This window comes from Dermacentor silvarum, chromosome 7 (assembly GCF_013339745.2).
Source record: "Dermacentor silvarum isolate Dsil-2018 chromosome 7, BIME_Dsil_1.4, whole genome shotgun sequence".
NCBI lineage: Eukaryota > Metazoa > Arthropoda > Arachnida > Ixodida > Ixodidae > Dermacentor > Dermacentor silvarum.
In genome coordinates this window covers 37,264,215-37,276,291 of record NC_051160.1, presented here as the reverse complement: position 1 = coordinate 37,276,291, position 12,077 = coordinate 37,264,215, and positions in this window count along the sequence as shown.

Below are 12,077 nucleotides of genomic sequence, written 5' to 3'. Positions count from 1 at the left end.
AAACACGTCACCAACGCCACGCGTTCAGTGCGAACGCGGGCAAAACGCCGCCGCCGTCGACAACAGTTCTGCGCGTTGTTTGTGTGACCGCACACAACCGCTGTCAAAACGCTGCCGTGAGCAAGCGCACCAGCAGCAGCGAGCGAAGCTTCATGTGGTCTATCACTTCAACGGAAACTCAGCAGCGAAAGCACAGCGCATACAAAGGTAGGAGCCGTGTTGCAAATCGCTTTCAACATACGGTGCATGCGACCGCCCGGCGCCGCGCAAAGTACAAGTTGCTCGCAGAGCAGAAGCCGCAACCCCTCCCTCCCACGATGCCTTCCCGCTGTCTTCCTTTCGCGTGCGAGATTGAGTCGCCTGTTCCCCTTGCGCCCGGTCGCAAGATACGCATTTGGTGCCGCAGCTAAACGTCACCTCCCCCCTCCCTCCCGTCCCCCCCCACGACCTTTCACACGGCGGAAGATGTCGTGTTTGTTCTCCGCCGTGCGTTCGCTCCCCGTGAAAGCGAGCGTCCCTCGCGCGCTTTCACTCACACGCACAGCATACGGCCAATGAGAGCTTTTTTTTCTACATCCGGACGCGACCATTGAAGTCTGAGTCCGTAACAGCTTCGCTGTAAAATTTGAACTAATAGAAGAGGAGCGTTATAGCGTTGCGCCGGTACGGGCGAGAGCGAAACATGTAGCTGCAGAGGAGGCACCGTCGAAACGAGTGCTTCAAATTGAAAAAACACCACTCCTTCCACTCAGTGAAGATGGTCGAACAGCGAAGCTTTGTTAGTTACATTGAGCGTTACACCATGTAAGTCAAACTCGCAAGCAGATAGCTCTCAACGCAAATGTAAGTCCTGTACTGCTGAAGAGATTCAGAACAAAGGCGTCAAAGTGATGATGGTGCGACAATGCCATAATGACGAGAGAACGTTACGACGGCCCAAAATTACCAGAGAGAATAGATTTTATTGAGTCTATTATAAATTTTGCCTGCCCGTATAAGATTGCCGAGCCATTCGGCCACGTAGAATATGCAGCTCTGCCAAAATGTTTTTGACGGAGCATTCATTTTGGCGGCATTTTAACGTCCCGTTGCACGCTGCCGAATTTGTCCATGAGCCACTGCAAGGTAAGCAAGGGGAAGCGAACCAATCGGCGACACCACCACTACTCTCCTCACCCGGCTCTCTGCTGTCTCTTCGCCAGCTCACTCCCACCAAAACCCGCTCCTCTTCTACGCACTCTTCACCTCTCATCAGCCATTTACATAAATAAAACCTATCGAAGTAGGCAATGCTATTCGCTTTGAAATGAAATAACGGTCACCTCCTATGAACAACGAGTGTGTTTCATTGTTAAGTTGAAAGAATCCTACGGGTCACCGCCCATGCTTGCGCCAACATTTACTATAGTTTGATGTCAGAAGAAATAACGTTACGTTAGAGCTCCCTTGGACGCTGCAGTTCTGGGTGTGATGAAAGCTTCAGGTCATCTGCTTCGCAAATTGTACGATTTCTAGGTGTGTCGCCATCATGTCTGTAGCCCATTGTAATAGGAATTTTTCAGCAATATTTCGCAAAACGGCATCAACCACCGAGCTTATTTGCGTGCTGCCACCATACTCGCGCGAGCAATCATAGCACGACGTTTTGCTAGTGCATCTAACCTCATGTCACTGCGGCAGTGATAGGCAGTACAGATAAGTGTGTAGCGCGAGAAAGTGTGCAACTGAGTGCTACTCGGTAATATCTCCATGAAGTGAGAGTTACCAGCAGCACATGGTCTAGTTGCGCGCAAAGTAGAAACACATGTGATGTAAACGTCGTAGGTAGGCAACGCCCTCTAGTGCCGCTTCTCTCTTACAAATTGGAGAACGTTGAGGAGGATTGAGAGAGGTCAACACTGCGCACGTAGCTCATCGATTAAATATTTGTTCTTGTTAAAAATTATTTCGGTACTATATTTCTCGCATGGCGCACCACATGTTCCCAGCCGTTTAAGAGGCTTCCAAGAAAGGTACTCCATGTCCCTTTCAGGTGAATAGTAAACACGAAATATACTTTTTTGATACGCGCAAGTGCTTCACGAGTTGATCACACAAACATACCGTGCATATATATTTGGTTCGGTGGTCCTTGCTCATTCATTTTCTATTCGTCTCACTTACGTAAAACTTCGTGCGATGTTAGGCTGTGAAATGTTTTTATTCGTGCCCTTCGTAGAACTCATGGTTTTGTGGTATACCTTCATTTACATCAATGGGAAATGTTGCATCTTCCCATGCGTCATCCTCTTCTGCCTTTTGCTCAAGCTCTGCACATATCTGCGTTAAATTTGTTCCACCTATATAAAGAGAGAATGTTAGCAACCAAGCATGGACGTGGAGTAAAAAACATAAAAGTGTGTCACTGAAAAGACCAGATAGAATTGAAGAACTGTCAAAGGAGATGAAGAAGACCGCCAGTGATCTTCAATGTTATAACGCCGGAAAGACTGAGGAAGCATTAAAAATATGCGCGGCATGAAATTAGTGAGCTGAAAACTTGTCCGAACACATGGCAAGATGTATCCAGTGAAAGATAAGCTGGGTAATGCTATTAGCAATTGCGATGATATAGTAAAAGCAGCAGATTATTTCTATACTTATCTGTAAAGCACTCAGATAATAATCTCTAGCATCAGCTATTAATACAGAAACTTGTTTACATTAATATTGATAACTCTGTTAAAAAATGAATAATGGACTATTTAACATCACGGAAACAGCAAGTTGTTCTGAAGGTAAATGTTCTCCGTGTGTTGATGTAGCGTCTGGGGTTCCACAGGGTTCCGTACTCTGACCTCTGCTCTTCCTTATTTTTATTAATGATATTTCTAATGAAATCAAGTCCACTGTACGTCTGTTCGCTGATGATTGTGCACTGTACTGTAATGTGGAAAGTGGGGCGGATTGCATACAGCTGCAGGAAGATCTACATCGTATCAAAATGTGGTGCAGTTTAAACAGAATGAATTTGAACATTAATAAATGCGTGCATGTCAGCTTCACAAAAAAAGTTTATAAACTGCGGTATCGCTACTATCTAGATAATCAAGTTGTTCGCCAGGAATCTTCGTATAAGTATCTCGGAGTGACTTTATCTGAGGATGGATCATGGTCCGAGCACATTGACTGCATTGTGCGCAAGGCCGGAGCTTCACTTGGTTTCCTTCGAAGGAATCTCAAGCACGTGGGAAGTCACGTCAAAGAGGCTGCATACAAAGCCTACGTAAGGCCATTACTTGAGTACGCCTGCCCTGTGTGGGATCCGTCCCATTCCGTACGAATAAAAGCGTTGGAACGCATTCAGTCTAGCGCTGCAAGGTATGTCCTGGGGCGGTACAATCGGTTTGATAGTGCAACGGAATTAAAAAGAAATCTAGGATGGACTCCTCTAAGCGAACGCCGCAAGAATCTTCGTCTCAAGCTTTTTTACACTATATATCATAATCAAACTGGAATCAAGGCCTCATCATATCTGCGTCCTCCATATTACTTATCCACCCGAAGAGACCATGTGTTCAAAGTTCGGGAATATGCCCCCAGGACTAACCTTTTTAAGTTTTCTTTCTTTCCGAGGACCATATCGGAGTGGAATTTGTTACCGGCTGAGGTTGTGAGCCAAAATTCTGTTGATTTGTTTTTCTCTGTATTATGCCCCTCGCAATGGCGCTGCGAGTTTTGTTTGAATAAAGAATAAAGAAATAACGGTCATGCCACTTTTATTGGAAATGAAGACTCTGTTGAGACAGAGGCTCCTTCTCTCTGAAGTTAGAATCACTTCTCGAGGCATGTCTCGGGGGAAAGTGGCCAGAGAATATGGAACAACAATTGATTTAGGTATATACAAATGAAGAAAAAAAATGGGACCGCTTTTACAGAATGTCTCACGACTTGAAGTCTGTCTGAGAGCTCAAAGAATGCCAACGTTACGCTAATTCATAAGAAAAAGGATGCTAAAGTAGTATATAATTGAAGACCGTTTAGCTTGCTTTTAGTACCGTATGAAATCATGTTACGTGTAGCTGATGCATACTGCTATTTACAATATATTTACCCTACCTCAGATGGTATGTGGCTGAAAAGAACCAACTAGAATGCCTATTAAGAAAAGTGTACAAGCAGGCATTAGGTCTACCAATAAGCACTAGTACAGAAAGACTACTAGCACTAGGACTACAGAACACATTGGATGAACTTATAGAATATCACCGCATATCCCAGTATGAAAGACTCTTTAAGACCAAGACAGGAATAAGTATATTCCTGTTTTGAAAATAAAGAAATGACAAGAGAGATCAGAAATATGATAATGGTTCCATCCCTACCAAAGAACACGCATCCCACACAACACGAAGGACGAAGACAAAGCAGAGCCAAGGAGACCCAGAAAAGATTCCGAAAAGATAAAGCAGCAGTTTTTGTGGACGCAGCAAGACTCAAAAGCAGGAAAGGATTCACTGCAGTTGTAGTAAATCACAAAAAAGTGTATGTAACAAGCGTCACAATAAAGACACAATAGATAGAAGCAGCAGAAGAAACGGCGATAGCGCTAGCAATAACACAAACTGAAGCATATATAATAATCAGTGACTCACAGGCAGAAATTCGCAACTATGCAAATGACCGAATCGCACCAGAGGCACTACATCTATTATTGAAAGGAGCAAAAAAAAAAAGCCAAACACGTCCAATTACTATGGTCGCCTGCCCATACCCCTACCTCGCCGGGAGACGGCGGAAACAACGAGGAGGCACACAACGCAGCTGGAGGGCTAGCCGAGCAAGTTGTGATAAACATTGTTGCCATCAACTCGAGGGCCGCCGAAGAAGGTGAAGAAGGAGATTGGGAGTGGGGAGACAGATCTCCCAAATACAAAGACATAACAACACATTATAAAATGAAGAGTTGTATTTATCCATCACCGCATCAAAAACTAAATAATCGCGCTCTGTCCAGTGTCGGCAGTTACAAACGAGGACATACTGTAATCCAGTAATGTGGAATATCCTTTATCCAGATATATACAACACAAACGAATTTAAGTTATGCGGCTCAATGCCAAGGTCTGACGAGTAGCAACGGGGAGACAGCCTCTAGCGAAAGCCTCCGCGCGCGTTGGTGTGCTGTGCTGCTCAGCTCAGCACCATAAGATCAACTGTGGGCCGTCTAGCGGGCTGACGACGCCGCCGGAGCCCAAGGGCTGGTGGCAGACGCCTAGGCAGGGTGAACTCCACCCTTTTACCTTGCCAGGCACAAATAATGTTTTTAGCTACCTACCGAGGCAAACGGTGGCCAAGATGGTGACCCTATGTCAATCGGGAGCACGTCGTCTTCCTCCTCTTCAGTGCAATCACGACGCTGAGTGGTCCGCGGGGATGATTTCATATGTGACATCGGTAACTTGTCGCACCACATGGTATGGACCAGTGTAACACGACAGCAGTTTTCGGAAAGGCCCACACGGAGGATAGGTGACCAGAGAAGCATCAGAGAACCCGGAGGACTTCCTCAAGGTATTTTCCGATATATTCAGGCCAACACTTCAATCAATCAAGGAAACGAACTGGCTTAAGGAAGGAATATTCTACAAGAGATCACATTGATGCAATTGTACAGATATTTGAAAAATCTAGGCAGTACAAATACATCTTTATGTTGTTTCCATATTTGTAAAAAGGCATTTGATTCAGTAGAGACACGAGCAATACATGGTGGCATACACAATCAATGAGTACAAGAAGTGAATATCTAGGCAAAATTCGCAAATTGCCCTAATTCTTCAGAAAAGAAGATGAAAAATTCCTACCAAGTAAGGGGTCAGGCAATAAGGTGCCATCCCTCCAATTCAAATCACTGCATGCTTAGAAGTATTCTAGCCATTGGAATGGGAGAGTTTAGCTGTGATGATGAACGGCAAATATCTGAACACCTGTTAGTTTATAGATGGCACTGCGCTGTTCAACAATGCTGCCGACGATTTGCAATGAATGATTGAGCACCCTAACAGAGAAATTGTAGGAGTTAGATTGCACAATAATATGCAGAATTAAAAGGCAATATTCAATAGCCTGACAAGAGAACGAAAATTCGCGAGCAGCCCCTTGAATCTGTGCTGGAGTACGTTGATCTGGGTGAATTAATCAGAGGACCCTGACGATGAGAAGAAATTTCAGAGAAGAATAAAATTTGATTGGAGTACATCCTGGAGGCATTACGAAATCCCAACTGTGAGCTTAGCATTGTCGTTAAGAACAAACTAACAATCAATAAATTTTAACATGCAACAACATGGAAAAACCCTGGAGGGTAACAAAGAATTTCGAGAACAGGTTAAGGACCTCGCAAATAGCGATGGAAAGAACAGTGTTAGGCGTAACGGTATGAGACAAGAGAGTGTTGGCCATAGCCGAATTTCTAGTTCACCTTATAAGGAAAAAGGGGAGCTAGGCAAGACATGCGCTGCACAGGCAACCTGTGGTCAATTAGAGTTTTAGCAAGGGTCCCAAGGGATGAGGAGCGCAGTAGACGACGATAGAAAATTAGGTGAGATGAAGAAACTAGAAATTTTGCAGGAACAGCTTGGTATGGGATAGCGGAAGACATGGTTACTTGGGGTTCACTGAGAGATGCCTTAGTACTGGAGCGCACATAAAAATAGGCTGAACATGATGATGATGACGATCAATGTGGCTATGGATATGTTGTGTCGCTACATTAATTCAATGCTAAACGCATTACCATCGACAGTAATCGCGAGACGCGCCCTACCGAACTTGTTTATTGTATCTAAATAATTGGCAATCACTTCTTGGAATACTGACACAAACGTGTTGCATTCATCATTTTTATTTAGTAAGAAAAAACAATAATTCCGTTTGAGTTCTTCACGTAAAGCGCTGCCATTAAATTATTGAACCACATTTCACAAAACGACTACTTCAAAAACTCAGTCAAAGTACAGTGAGGCTTAGTGTTTCGTGTTGACCTTCGGGTTACAACACATAAAATGTCGGTTTTCGTCACGCGATATCGGGCGTCCCCACTAAGCTTTGTACAGTGCTCACATGCCTTCCTCTCCTTCAACGTATTCTGAGAAGCTCGATTTGACAAAAAAAAGCTACCGAAAATAATTGGTGGGGCTGTGCATTCCTAGGCAGGCAGCAATAGGATGCACGGCGTGTCTTCTCTCGGGAGCGCGCAAGCAGAGATCCGGAAGATAAAACAGTAGGCGACCGTAATTTTTGACTTAGGCACTCGCACCTCGGCATTGGTGTTCTTTAGGTTAACTTTGTGTATGTGTGTTTTGAAAGAACGTCACAGACATAGACAACCATCGTCTCTTGGTCTTCTTCTTCTGGGTAGGCTGTGCTTGGCCCGGCGGCTTCTTCGTCGACCACTACCATGGCGAACGCAACGCACGAACCGAACTCGGAGGAGCAAGCGAGCGAACGTCTTTCCCCTGGCACGATATGCGGGCGAGGAGCGAGGGAGGCCGAGGATGGAGCGCAGCGCGCGCCACCTGGCGCGGCGTAGCCCCTTAGCAAGAGGCGGACGAAGCTAAAGTCACTTGATAATTTTAAAGTGCCGCGCAACCTTCTCGCCTCCTCCTCTCCCCTCGCGCGTCTCCGATGTGGCAGGCGCTCATGCGCTCGTTTTCCTGCAAGATGATTGATATTCCTGCCGTTGCCCTTGGAAACGAGCGCATCTTGCGCTTTGCTTGTGTTTTGCTTTTTCGTTCGCGCCATGTTTCACCTTATCTTGGCTGGCACGGCCAATAGAGAACGTTGCACGTTGATTCGTGCGCTGTATGCTAGCGCTATGCCGTGCTGCTGCGCATATAACTGCAGCAAGAAGCGTGAATATGATTATGCAGTTTTCATTACCACAAGGAAAGTGTAACGGCTTGCGCAAGAAGCAGTGGCTGCACAACATTGGCCAAAATAACTTTCTTCCGACAAAGAACAGTGTTGTTTGCGAGGTAAGGTGCCTTTTTTTCTCGCTGGTATCAAAATATTCCTAATGCTGCATTTTTTTCATGCTCCCGGCCTGCTCATTAGCATTTTAGCTGCGGCAATTTGTGCGTTATATAAAAATGAGGTTCTCCTCAGTATGCTGAATATTCTGCTGGGACTCCATCACCTCACACGTCAACTGTTATTCAGTCGGAAATGCAGCACTATTGATAGCTTTCACATGACGTCACCCACTCACCTTATTACCGTTTTGGGGCACCAACATGGTGACTACGAGCACTTCAGTCCAATCCACCTTATTGAAAGCTTTTACCTGACGTTAAGGACCCAGCTTATCATCGTGTTGGTGCACCAACATGGCGGGTACAATTATGTCAGTGCAAGCCATCTATAGATTCTGCTTTCCACTGAACAATTATGCCCGAAGATACCGCCTGTCGATCGCACTTTTCGTGATTGTTAGAATCCGTTGCCTGTTTTACTGAAAATCGAAATAGCGGCTTGTAGGGGAGCTGCGCTTCGCAGCTCAATTCGATGTGTGTGTCAGTCACTTAAATACACTGAATACTCGGTTAGAAAAAAATTAATGGCAGGTATACTTGTCGTATTGCAGATGATGAGTGCTAGCTAGTCTGCATATTAAGGCGAAAGCCTTACATCTTTTTTCAAGGTCGCGTTGTAAGGTACAGAAAGTCACGTGACTTAAGCAAGGCCAGAAGCGAACCAAATCATGGCCGGCCGTGTATGATAGACTATTATTGATTAGCAACGTTAATTATTGACTGATTAGTGATTGGATTAAGGTGGATTAGGGCGCATTAGGTTGGATGAAGGAGGATTAAGGTAGTTTAGGGTCGATTAGTGTGGATTACGGTGTAATAAATAGGATTAGGGTATATTAAAGTCGCTTAAAGTGGATGAAGGAGGATTAAGGTTGACTAAGGTGGATTAAGGTCGATTAACGTGGATTATGAAGGATTAGGTAGGATTAATGATAATTATAGTGAATTAATGTGTAATAAAGAGGATTGGGGTGGAATATGATTGATCATAGTGCATGAAGGTGGATTAGGGTGGATTAAGGTTGAATAATGTGAATTAAGGAGGATTAAGGTGCATTAAGGAGTATTACAGTGCATTAAGGTCTATTAAGGTGAATTGGGGAGGATTGGGGTAGATGAAGGTGAATTAAGGTTGAATAAGATGCATGAAGGTAAATTACAGTAGAGGTCACAAGGATTTCGCATTCGCGTGTCAGGCAATAGCTAAGGACACCTGGAAATTTTTTTCAGTTCTTGAATTTGCTTTGAACTGGGCTTGGAACGCATGATTGCGTCACGATTATTTGGTTTTATCCCGGATACAGGTAATGTGTAGGGGGTGTTCACGTGATCGCGCTCCCTTGCTGTTGATATCGACTTCTAGCCAAAGGCTGGGAATCTCCGCTTTAATGGCGAACGTGTTAAAATTACCTTTCTTTGGTTTTGTTCTGCGGGTAAACTTTTTCCATCGATGTAACACGAGCCGAAGTCATTGCATGAATGCTTTTGATTACGAAGGTTGAGCAATAAATAATAATTATGGTTATGATGTAGAAATGCAGGGAACATTATGTAGGCAATTATGTTTGGCACTGCAACGTGTTAGCCACTTGTAGTTGTATCAAGGACGTTTTATTAAGCCTGCCTGAGTGATTAACTCTTCGCTACATGTTCTAGCTAGATTTCAAATAAGACCGTCCTATGCAATCTAAAGACTACAGTACAAAAGCTACTTTCACATTGAGACAAAGACATGGACGGACGATGCACTGGCGACTAATTTATTTTAAGAAGGCACGCTGAATATAATGCCTGCGGTGCACATGCACGCAAGGGAAAGAAAAATGTCACAGTTTCACCCTAAGGGCGAAGCAATGAATGCGATAGCAACACAGCAATGTCATACGCAGTAAGGTGAGCGGCTTTGGTAGCAATATGAATTGTAGTAAACATGAGCAGATTAAGTAAGCAGGTGTGCTACGGCGTAAGTAGACCGACATGAAGAGAGACTCGATGACCACGAGAAGGCGCGTGTGAAACGGTGGTGTTGATGAGAAGCGCTTCCCGTGGGCAGCGCGTGCGAAGGGGCACACCTGTAGCGCTCCATTGCCGATCCGGGCAGCATTGCATGTGTAGCGTGCGTTGGAAAATGTGGCCCGACTATTACTAAATGAATGAACAAGCGTGGTGTGAGCGCGCACAAACAAACATGAATAGATCACACTGAATGAGTGCAGACAACGACTGTCAAAACGCTGGCAGCAAGCACATACGCCGCAGCGGGCGAAGGTACGTGCGGTCTATCGCTTCAACGGAAACTGAGCGGCGAATGCACGGCGCATAAAGGTCAGAGCAGTGTGGAGATAAGAGACGGTGCGGGCGAGCGACGAGCGCGGTTGTTGGCAGAGTATAAGTGCCCCCCCCCCCGCTCCCTCCGGCGCTGGCTTCCCGCTTCCTTGCTTGCGCGTGGGAGATTGAGTGCGTTCGCTCTCCGTATAGCGCGCGTCCCCGCACGCTTCCGCTCGAGTACACGGCGCGCGGCGAAGATTTTATCTATAGGGAACCTCACGGCGACGGCGACGGCGACGGCGACGGCAGAAATCCGGTTGAAGTGTCCATATAATTGCTATCGCAATAAATATCGCACAAGCAAGGCATCGTATTATGTGGCAAAAAAATTTTCTGGAGTATATAACTCGCCTCGACGGTCATTTTACATCAGTGCGTCTCTCATACGGCTTTATGGAAAAACTAACCTCCTCATCAACGTTGCCTTCAGCATTCTTGATGCTGTTATTACCATTTTTCAAAATTTTCCACACCACGGGGGCACCCAAATGGCCCAAAATTATGCGCCTACATCGAATGATGCGCAATACAAGGAGGAAAAGTGTGCCGTGCGCAGCGCGCGTGGCCGGCGCGCGAGGAGAGTCGAGGAGGAAAGCGCGGCGGAGAGTTGAGTATGGCTACTTTCAAATTATCAAGGGGCTTTAGACGAAGCGCACCTTACGCGCTCTCTCCGGTGCTGTCATCAGAGCATGTAACGAGCGCGCACGCGCTGCTGTTGCGAGCAAGTGAGCGAGACAGCAGGTGCGAATCGGGAGAGCAGAAGTGAGAGAGGAGGGAGGGACGTCACATTCAGTCTGCTAGGCAGATGTTCAGTCTATGCCAGGCAACTGTTTTCCAACTGTTTTCCATAACAATAGGGTCATCCCATATAAAACATAGCTACCTTGCAATGCCTCCAGAAATACGTGTGACCCTTTCCCATTTCTTTACACAAACATTAGAAGCATTCTTCCAAAACGTGATTCACTTCAATACCTTGTCGAAACCACTGAATCTAAAATAATTGCTCTTACCGAAACATGGCTGAATTCATCTGTTGATGATTCGGAACTGTTATGCACTTTCCCCGATTTTGACATTTTTCGTCGCGACCGAGGCGGTAGGCGGGGCGGTGGTGTTATGCTAGCTACCCACCGTAGTCTTAACTGCTCATTAATCAACATTGCTACGCCAATCGAAGCCTTATTCCTGGTTTGTAAAACTTCATATCCACCTGTTATATTAGGTGTATGCTATCGCCCTCCTGACGCTGAACCTTCCTTCATTGTTTCGCTACACGAATTACTTTGCTCTATAACGTCCACACACCGTAACGCTTCCATCATTTTATACGGCGACTTCAACTTTCCCTCCATAAACTGGCTTGATATGTTATCATCTTTATCAAAGAATAACAAAGAATGCGAATTTTTGAACATCTGCCTCACATTTGGTCTTACACAGCTAATCTTGGAACCAACGAGACTTACTGATAAAAGCGCACACATACTAGATCTTTTGTTGACGTCACACCCTGATAATGTCTCGTCACTAACAATTTTACCTGGGTTGAGTGACCACGTAATAGTTCATGGTTCCATTCATTGCAAACTATTACTCCCTAAAAAAGAAAAGAAATTATTAACACTGTACGATAAAGGAGATTATGGCAGCATGAATAGAGACCTAACTGAG